General features: G+C 42.1%; 1 pseudogene across 1 annotated transcript; it reads left to right on the forward strand.

The window, feature by feature from the left end:
- Positions 1–1,409: 1,409 nt before the first annotated feature.
- LOC311500067 (NLR family CARD domain-containing protein 3-like) lies at positions 1,410–3,303 on the forward strand (annotated as a pseudogene). The gene has a single exon. The product of its transcript is annotated as an NLR family CARD domain-containing protein 3-like (transcript).
- The last annotated feature ends 7,248 nt before the right edge of the window (positions 3,304–10,551 follow it).

Here is a 10,551-nt window from a genome sequence, read left to right on the forward strand (position 1 = left end):
AATGTGTCAGTGAAGCTGTCTTACATGGGGAGCTGTTGGTCCTACTTTCATCTCTCTTCCTCTTTGGGTTAAAGCTGGTTCATCACTGAGTTTATACAACATGTTTGTTAAATCCTTTTATGTCTGGCGACCTGACTGTTCTCTGCAGTCTGTCCCTGTCATGTCTGGATCGCCACCAGACATGACAGGGACAGACTGCAGAGAACAGTCAGGTCTGCAGAGAGGATCATTGGGACCGACCTTCCCTCCATCCAGGACCTGTACCGGTCCAGGGTCAGGAAGTGGGCCAGTAAAATCTCCACAGACCCCCCACACCCCTGTCACAACCTGTTAAGACTCCTCCCCTCAGGCCGGCGTTACAGAATGCAGCAGTCACAGAATGTGGGACCATCCACATGAACAATAAACAATAACTGCACTACAGTATATAGTCACTGTACAAAACCCTGACTTGGTGTATATATCTGCTCTTATTCTATATTTTATATGTATAGATTGAGATTTAGTTTATTTTATCTTGTTTTTATTTTTAATTTTCTTCACTTATTTGAGTTCGTGTGTTTATGTACAAGAGAGTAAAGCTACCGGAGTCAAATTCCCTGTATGTGCACATACTTGGTCATTAAAGCTGATTCTGATTGTGATTCTGATTCTGAACTTGTCTGTTGAAGAGTAATCAGCGTTGTGTCTCTGGAAGCTGTTGAACCTTAGAAAAACATGAATATTTCTTTCTTGTGTACATACCAGTAGTTTGGAAAACAGCCCCTTAGAAGAGGTGATCAATAAGTGGATATTTGAAGCAGAGTAGTGTCTTCAATCTTCTAATGGATGAGAGCTAATTGTTGATGATTGGTCCACAGAGTCCACCAGCAGAGCTCAGAGGTTCTCAGTGGTCAGCATCAAACACACCTGGACTCCATCTTTCTGGTCTGTACATGTACAACAACTACTTTCCATCATCTCCATGCTGCACTTTGTAGACCAGTGGATTGTCAGTGTGTCCAACATGGATCTGATGTTTGTCTCCATGATTTCAGTCTGCTTGTGTCATTCATATGGTATTCTGTTCCAGCTGCTGGAGGACAACATCATCACTTTTGTGAAGAACGAGCTGAAGAAGATCCAGAAGGTTCTGAGTCCGGATTACCCAGAATGCTCAGAGAGTCAGAGGGAGGATGAGGAGGTGTTGGATGGTGATGATGAAGAGCAGAGGAGGAGCAGCAGAGATTTATTTGTGAAGATCACAATGAACTTCCTGAGGAGAATGAAGCAGGAGGAGCTGGCTGACTGTCTGCAGAGCAGTAAGAGGATTTCTCTAAACATTGAAGCTGCTGGAGAAATGGGACATTTACTAATGTCTCCAGAGATGAACCAAGATATATTCACACACTCATTCTTTAGAGCAATGACATGTTGGAATATTTACTGGAGAGTTTATTCATTCATCTTATTTCTTGTTTGTTCATTCAGGACTTGTTGCTCCAGTTTGTGGACGTAAGGTTAAATCTACTCTGAAGGAGAAGTTCCAGTGTGTGTTTGAGGGGATTGCTAAAGCAGGAAACTCAACCCTTCTGAATGAGATCTACACAGAGCTCTACATCACAGAGGGAGGGACTGCAGAGGTCAATGATGAACATGAGGTCAGACAGATTGAAACAGCATCCAGGAAACCACACAGATCAGAAACAACCATCAGACAAGAAGACCTCTTTAAAGCCTCACCTGGAAGACATGGACCAATCAGAAGAGTGATGACAAAGGGAGTGGCTGGCATTGGGAAAACTGTCTTAACACAGAAGTTCACTCTGGACTGGGCTGTAGACAAAGCCAACCAGGACATCCTCTTCATATTTCCATTCACTTTCAGAGAACTGAATGTGATGAAAGAGAGAACGTTCAGCTTGGTGGAACTTGTTCATCACTTCTTTACTGAAACCAAAGAAGCAGGAATCTGCAGCTTTGAAGAGTTCCAGGTTGTGTTCATCTTTGACGGTCTGGATGAGTGTCGACTTCCTCTGGACTTCCACAAGACTGAGATCCTGACTGATGTTACAGAGTCCACCTCAGTGGATGTGCTGCTGACAAACCTCATCAGGGGGCACCTGCTTCCCTCGGCTCGCCTCTGGATAACCACACGACCTGCAGCAGCCAATCAGATCCCTCCTTACTGTGTTGACATGGTGACAGAGGTCAGAGGGTTCATTGACCCCCAGAAGGAGGAGTACTTCAGGAAGAGATTCAGAGATGAGGAGCAGGCCAGCAGGATCATCTCCCACATCAAGACATCACGAAGCCTCCACATCATGTGTCACATCCCAGTCTTCTGCTGGATCACTGCTACAGTTCTGGAGGATGAGTTGAAAACCAGAGAGGGAGGAGAGCTGCCCAAGACCCTGACTGAGATGTACATCCACTTCCTGGTGGTTCAGACCAAAGTGAAGAAGGTCAAGTATGATGGAGGAGCTGAGACAGATCCACACTGGAGTCCAGAGAGCAGGAAGATGATTGAGTCTCTGGGAAAACTGGCTTTTTGATCAGCTACTGAAAGGAAACCTGATCTTCTATGAATCAGACCTGACAGAGTGTGGCATCGATATCAGAGCAGCCTCAGTGTACTCAGGAGTGTTGACACAGATCTTTAAAGAGGAGAGAGGACTGTACCAGGACAAGGTGTTCTGCTTCGTCCATCTGAGCGTTCAGGAGTTTCTGGCTGCAGTTTACATGATCCACTGTTACACCAACAGGAAGACAGAGGTGCTGGAAGACTTCCTCCTAAGAAACTACAATAACTCACCTCTGGATGAATTTCTGAACAGAGTGATGGAGAAATCCCTGGACAGTAAAAATGGTCACCTGGACCTGTTAGTTCGCTTCCTTCATGGCCTCTCTCTGGAGTCCAACCAGAGACTCTTAGGAGGTCTGCTGGGTCAGACCGTGTCCTACTGGAGACTCTTAGGAGGTCTGCTGGGTCAGACAGTGAACAGTCCAGAAATCATCCAGAGAGCCATCAACAACCTGAAGGAGATGAACACTGATAAAATCTCTCCTGACAGAAGCATCAACATCTTCCACTGTCTGATGGAGATGAACGACCTCTCAGTTCATCAGGAGATCCAAGAGTTCCTGAAGTCAGAGAACAGATCAGAGAAGGAACTCTCTGAGATCCACTGCTCAGCTCTGGCCTACATGCTGCAGATATCAGAGGAGGTTCTGGATGAGCTGGACCTGGATCAGTACAACACATCAATGGAGGGACGACGGAGACTGATCCCAGCTGTGAGGAACTGCAGAAAGGCTCTGTGAGTCCTGATCATTAACAGGATCAATCAGTGTGGATGAATAGTTTAGTTCTTCAGACGTTCTCATTCTTCTTCATACAGTGTTCCACTCGTTCACTGCAAACATTACAGTCAGTTGTATTTAGTCCCAGATGTTCTCCAGCTATTTAAAGCTGTTCAATGAATGAACACAGTTCTTCTATTTATTTCTAATCATTCTTACATTTGACTCTTTTATTTCTATTTGTATATATTCACTGTGAATATTCACATGTTCACTGAGCTCAACTAAAAAGATCCAGAGTCTATTAAACAGTGAAGACAGTCCAGATGTCCTCATGATGGGATCAGGTCCACTGACAGACTGTGGACAGTCTGGAAGCCTCAATGTAACTCAGTGTTGTCTCCATTCATCTGCACATTCAACTAAACAAAGGTCTGAGAGAGATGAGAATGATTGTTTCCTGTCAAACACAGTCAGAGAAGATGAGCTGAACCACTGATGTGGAGACAAAATGTCCAACAGGATGTATGAGGGGCCGTTAGGGACATTATTCAGAATTAGCCTCTCACATGCACACGTCAAATGCAAAACTCTCACATACATGTCAAAATGCTCTCACATTCACATGCCAAATGCAAAACCCTCACATATACATGTCAAATGCTCTCACATATACATGTCAAATGCAAATGCTCTCACATACACATGTCAAATGCTCTCACATATACATGTCAAATGCTCTCATATACACGTTAAAATGCTCTCACATTCACATGCCAAATGCAAAACCCTCACATATACATGTCAAATGCTCTCACATACACATGTCAAATGCTCTCACATATACATGTCAAATGCTCACATATACACGTCAAAATACTCTCACATTTACATGTCAGATGCTCTCACATATACATGTCAAAATGCTCTCACATATATATACATGTCATATTGCTCTCACATATACACCAAGGTTATAATAGTTTTGGATTTTTCATTTACTTTTTTCCCTCCAATTCAGTTAGTTTTAATTTGTTTTTAGTGTGGGTTTGCGAGTTTTTATATTTCCAGAAATGCTTAGTTTTCGTTTAGCTTTTATTAGTTTTAGTATTAGTTTTTTCATACTTTGGGTTATTTGTCAGGTGCAGGATTCAAAAAGGAGGGTGAGTTAATAATGACTGACTTTTTATTTTTGGTGGTGGCGCACTCACAGAGGCTAGCTTGTTTTGGTACTCGACATTAGCCGCCTGGTGCGAGCTTCTTAAATGGACTTTGAGATTCGCAGAGTTTCTCCCCTTTAGAAGCAAGCCACATATTTTGTCACAGTCTGTTTCCACTACAAGACACTCGCTTTTATCTTTCTCGTCGTCATATTCAGAAAAGTCCCATACATGACTTTGCCGCTTTCTCCCAGCTTGGTGCTTGCAACCATAGACATATATACATAGACGCCTCACTGAGCGGTGCCGCCTTCTGGAGCGGCGTGCCTACAGGGCGGCCATCTTGGAACAGTGCCACTCGCTCCTACAGTGCATTACATCTATGGAGGAATGGTGTTTCTACACAATAAAAGTGATCATAAATCGCTCAGTTGAAGTCCGGCATCTTTTCTTTACAATCTTCTGTCAGAAGCTAGTCTGCTGATAACATTAAGTAGAATTTGTATTTGGGTAGTAAAACCATATTTTTTATCATAGCTACATGTGTGACGTTTTTAACAAATCATACGTTTGGAAATCGGTCCAAAATTCAGCGAATAATTCTACTTTGAGATTGAGGAGTACCTCTTTCCTTCGTAGGTTCATGCACCGCTGCCTCTGCTAGCCCTGTGCCAAGATGGCGGCGCTTTAGGCACATCCCTCCACAGTCAATGCGGCGTCTATGTATATATGTCTATGCTTGCAACCTCCATGGTGCTGCCAGGTGACGTCACTGACCGTGAGGTGCAGTAAAGTGCTGCTGCTGCTGACAACTGGCGTAAAACTACCAGAGCGGAATAAATCGATCATATGAATCCAACCAATTGAGGCTTATAATTAAATTGACAGAGATGAAAACGAAAGGACTTTCTATAAATCTATAATTTTTCAGTTTTAGTTTGTTTTCTAAACACACAATACAGTTTCAGTTAGTTATAGTTTTTTTTCTTTTAATTTTCATTTTTATTTATTTCAGTTAACGAAATTGTTTTTTAAATTTTAGTTTTCGTTATTTTGTTCGTTTTCGTTAATGATATAACCTTGATATACACGTCAAAATGCAATGCTGCTGCCCGGTTGTTGCATTTGTTAAAGTCCTGATAGTCTCCGCTGAGGCTAATATACTATTTAGTAAACCTGCTGCTTCAGTTAGGCCACTCGACTGTTGTTCAGACATCAGGGCAGGGCAGGGCAGGGCAGTGGATGATCAACCCATTTTGCGTCTGTTTCGCCATTCACCCGACTTCCGCTTTTACTCGAACAACTTCCTTTTCTACTCAAACGCCTTCTGTTTTTATTCAATTTTGACATGTATATGTGAGAGCATTTGACGTGTGGATGTGAAAGCATTTTGACGTGTATGTGTGAGAGCATTTGACATGTGTATGTGAGTGTTTTGCATTTGACGTGTGTATGTGAGAGGCTAATTCTGAATAATGTCCCTAACGGCCCCTCATAAGGATGTGTCCAACTGTCCACTCATCAAACGCATCACATTCATAGAAATGTCTTCTTCCATTATAACAGATTTTATTTATTTGTCTCATGACAGACTTGTTGGCTGTAGACTCTCAGAGAGTCACTGTGAAGTTGTGGCCTCAGCTCTGAAGTCCAAGCCCTCCCATCTGAAACATCTGGACCTTAGTTATAACATCTATTTGAAGGATTCAGGAATGAAGCTGCTGTCTGCTGGACTGGAGAGTCCAAACTGTAAACTGGAGACTCTGGGGTCAGTTTTCATTTATTTTCTTATCAGGCTTCCGAAGAATGGAGATCCAGTTTAGATGAGTTCTCTTGTCAGGACTGTCAGATAGAAAAGGAGCTCAAAGAGTTTAATTGAAGGAGCATCATGTTCCTGAACATCAGCAGGTATCTCCTCAGTCGTCGGTGGTGGGTCTGATCACAAACCAGATCAAGTCCAGTGTTCACATGTACATTAACAGAGTTCTTGGTGTCACTAATCATTCTTTCTATCCATACTGTCTGTGGAGAAATCCCCTTATAGTCTGACTCCAATGAGACAAGATGGAGGACAACATCCACAGTGTTGTTGTGTGGATGAATGATTGTAAAGTTGATCTTCAACATATCTTATTCTTCAGTGCATCCAGTCATCCAGTGTCTTTGTGTTTCCACAATGTTTCCTGCTGAGCTGCAGTGGAGGGACAGGAACTCAAAGAGGAACTTTGATTAGTGTCAGTCAGACTGCTGAAGCTTCATATTAGTGTCAGCTGAACAGTGGAGTTGTGTTAGGAAGAGACCACTTCACAGTCAGTGTAGACAGCAGGAATCTGAAGAACTCTGTAATGTCCATATGACATGTGACTGTTGTTGGAACAGTCACATGTCTCCTTTAACATTTGAATGACACAAACCTCCTGAGACACCAAATCCAGGGAGAAGAGGGTCCTGGAATCAAAGAACTAATCAAAAGTTTGTAGTCCAACAGGTAGAGGTGGGCGGATCGATCCAAATATCGATAATATCGATACCAACGTTGGTATCGAGATTGATCGATACCATTGTAATGAGATCGATACTTAAGTTTCAGTTTCTCTCGTTTCATTAAAGAAGCGACCCGACTCTAGATGCCGATGCTGTCACAGAGCAGATCAGGCTCGTTTTGCTCCTCCTCCCCCTGGCGTGTGTTTGTTCTACTGTCATGTGACTCCGCAGCGCCAGGTGACCGAACACCGCCCACCGCTACCAGCCAGGCTCGGACAGCAGCAACGTATTACACACAACGAGAGAGAGAATAGGGCTGTTTGGTTATATTTTCGGGCCGAAAATGAAACGATAGCAAGTTGTGCTATTTGTAAAAAGGTGGTAAGATACAGTGGTAACACAACAAACTTGTAAAAGCATATAGAAATTTTTAAAATCCCCTCCCACTTGGCCCCTACAGATCGCTGATATGACGAACAAAAGTGCACTAAAGGGGAGAAATGTTGTCTTATTATTGTATTGTATTGTACTTCCTAAACACGTCCTTACATTATTTATAATATTTGTTGTGGAGTGATAATTTTCTACACTTTGTTTATTTAAGAAAAGAAAATCCAGAAAGAAGTTCAATGAAGGGAGAGATTAAGTTTTTATTGTAGTTTCTGAACATGCTGAAAAATAATTTGTTTTTATTTGTCCTCAAGTGATCATTTTGTTTCTGAACAAAAACTTTTATTGTGATAAAGTATTTTCTATTTACTTATAAACCAATTTCTGTACTGAACTTTAATTGATTAATAATCCAAAAGATAAATCACGAAAACACTTAAAATGTCATGAGAATTAATTCAGATTTAGATTGATTCAGATTGATGGTGCATCCACCTTAATTTTTTAAAAGTATCGATATCGGTATCGGTGATACTGGCCCAGTATTTACTTGGTATCGGATCGATACCAAATCTAGCGGTATCGCACACCTCTACCAACAGGTGTGAGGAGGAGATATTTGTAGAGATAAGTCCTGCTAGGTGACTGTATAATGTTAGGGTTGTCATCGAAACAATAAAGAGAGCAACGTTTCCTGAACCTAACAGCTGGTGTGTCTCTGATCGGCTCCTGCCTCCTTACGTCTTGACTTAGGAATAATGCTACGACAATATTGATCCTGTAATGAGGTCAGCAGCATCTTATGGATCTGTGTTGACATGAATAGTTGTCTGAATGTTGTGCTGACATTTGGATGATGTCTGTAGAAGGCTGACATGATGAAGATCCACAATAACACAAGGACAAAGTCATTCAACTCATTTTAGAGAACAGCTGATTGATCAGGACACTAGGGGCGGCTGTGGCTCAGTAGGTAGAGCGGGTTGTCCACAAACCAGAGGGTTAGCGGTTCGATCCCCGGAATGTGCCACATGCCGAAGTGTCCTTGAGCGAGACACTGAACCCCCAGTTGCTCCCAGTGCGTGGCACTGGTGTGTGCTTGTGTGAGCGAATGGGTAGATGTGTCTATGACTGTAAAGCGCTTTGAGTACCAATAGGTAGAAAAGCGCTATATAAAAGCAAGGCCATTTACCATTTACCATTTCAGACCTCAACACATCTGTTTGGTCTTCAATCATTTCGTCTTTTATTCTTTATTCAGATTGATTTACTGCAGTTTGACAGAGATCAGCTGTGTTTCCAAATGAAGACATAGACAAACACTTTACAATAACTGTATAATGTTGATAGCTGCATTCCTGGTCAACACACACAGATGAGATCATGTGTTCAGATGCAGGTGTTTGAGGTGTGTTTTGTGTCTGAGCTTCCTGCTGTTTCATCATCATTCAGTCACATTTCATTTGGAGTGAAACCTGCTGTGATCCGTGTATCAGTCCATTCTCTCTGAACCACAGCTGCTGGACGGAGATCACACACCTCACACTGTCACATATTACTGTCTGTAGAAGACATGATGAAGATCCACAATAACACAAGGACAAAGTCACTCTACCCATTTTAGAGAACAGCTCACTGATCAGGACACATTTCAGACCTCAACACATCTGATTGATCATCAATCATTTCATCTTTTATTCTTTATTCAGATTGAAGAGATGCAGTTTGTCAGAGATCAGCTGTGATTCTCTGGGACCAGCTCTGAAGTCCAACCCCTGCCATCTGAAACATCTGGACCTGAGTATCAACAGTCTGAAGGATTCAGGAGTGAAGCAGCTGTGTGGTTTTCTGGAGAGTCCAGACTGTAGACTGGAGACTCTGAGGTCAGTTCACTGTATGTTACTGTTGTAGATCCCATATGTTTAATTACCAGCTGAATTTAATTTATGTTCATCCAAAACTTTATTGTTGCTCAAACTGAAGACAAACACAAACACATTTCAGTAACTGTATAATGTTGATAGCTGCATTCCTGGTAAACACACACAGATGAGATCATGTGTTCAGATGCAGGTGTTTGAGGTGTGTTTAGTGTCTGAGCTTCCTGCTGTTTCATCATCATTCAGTCATATTTCATTTGGAGTGAAACCTGCTGTAATCCATGTATCAGTCCATTCTCTCTGAACCACAGCTGCTGGAAGGAGATCACACACCTCACACTGTCACATATTACTGTCTGTAGAAGACATGATGAAGATCCACAATAACACACAGAGAAAGTAGATTTAATCTACATCTTTTATTCTTTATTCAGATTGATTAACTGCAGTTTGTCAGAGATCAGCTGTGATTCTCTGGTCTCAGCTCTGAAGTCCAACCACTCCCATCTGAAACATCTGGACCTGAGTGACAACAACCTGGAGGATTCAGGAGTGGAGCAGCTGTGTGGTTTTCTGGAGAGTCCAGACTGTAGACTGGAGACTATGGAGTCAGTTCACTGTCTGTTACTGTTGTAGATCTGATATGTTTAATCACCAACCGAATCTAATTCATGTTCGTCCAAAACTTTCCTCCATAAATCTGTAAATGTACTTTAGTTCAAGACGAGTGTTTGTATCAGAAACTGTAGAAAATGTCCACTGTTAGTTGTTAAAGTCAATGAAGCTTAAAGGATGTGAGGACACAGTAATGTTGAGCTGCACATTTAAAACCTGAACACATCTGATTGAATAATTAATGATTTAATTACATCTTTTGTTCTTTATTAAGACTGATTGACTGCAGTTTATCAGAGATCAGCTGTGATTATCTGGTCCCAGCTCTGAAGTCCAACCCCTCCCATCTGAAACATCTGAACCTGAGCTTCAACAACCTGAAGGATTCAGGAGTGAAGCAGCTGTGTGGTTTTCTGGAGAGTCCAGACTGTACACTGGAGACTCTGAGGTCAGACTCCATGTTTTATTTGTGTGCTGAGATGAATATGATGCTAAAGTTGTGGTGACTCTAAACTGCAAACATCAGGCTGATATTCTACTGATCCACACTGAGGATCTTCATAGTAAAGTCTGTTTGCTTCTTCTGTGGTTTAGTCCATTGACTGTGGCAGAGCCATGTTGAGCTCCAGATTTCAAACTCTCATCGAAAACAAAACATCCTCCACTGGATGATTGACTCTGAAACTCTGACACACTTGATCTCCACCTTATAGTTCAAATTGGCCGACTGGTTCCTTTCT

This window comes from Chelon labrosus (genome assembly GCF_963514085.1).
Source record: "Chelon labrosus genome assembly, chromosome: 15".
NCBI lineage: Eukaryota > Metazoa > Chordata > Actinopteri > Mugiliformes > Mugilidae > Chelon > Chelon labrosus.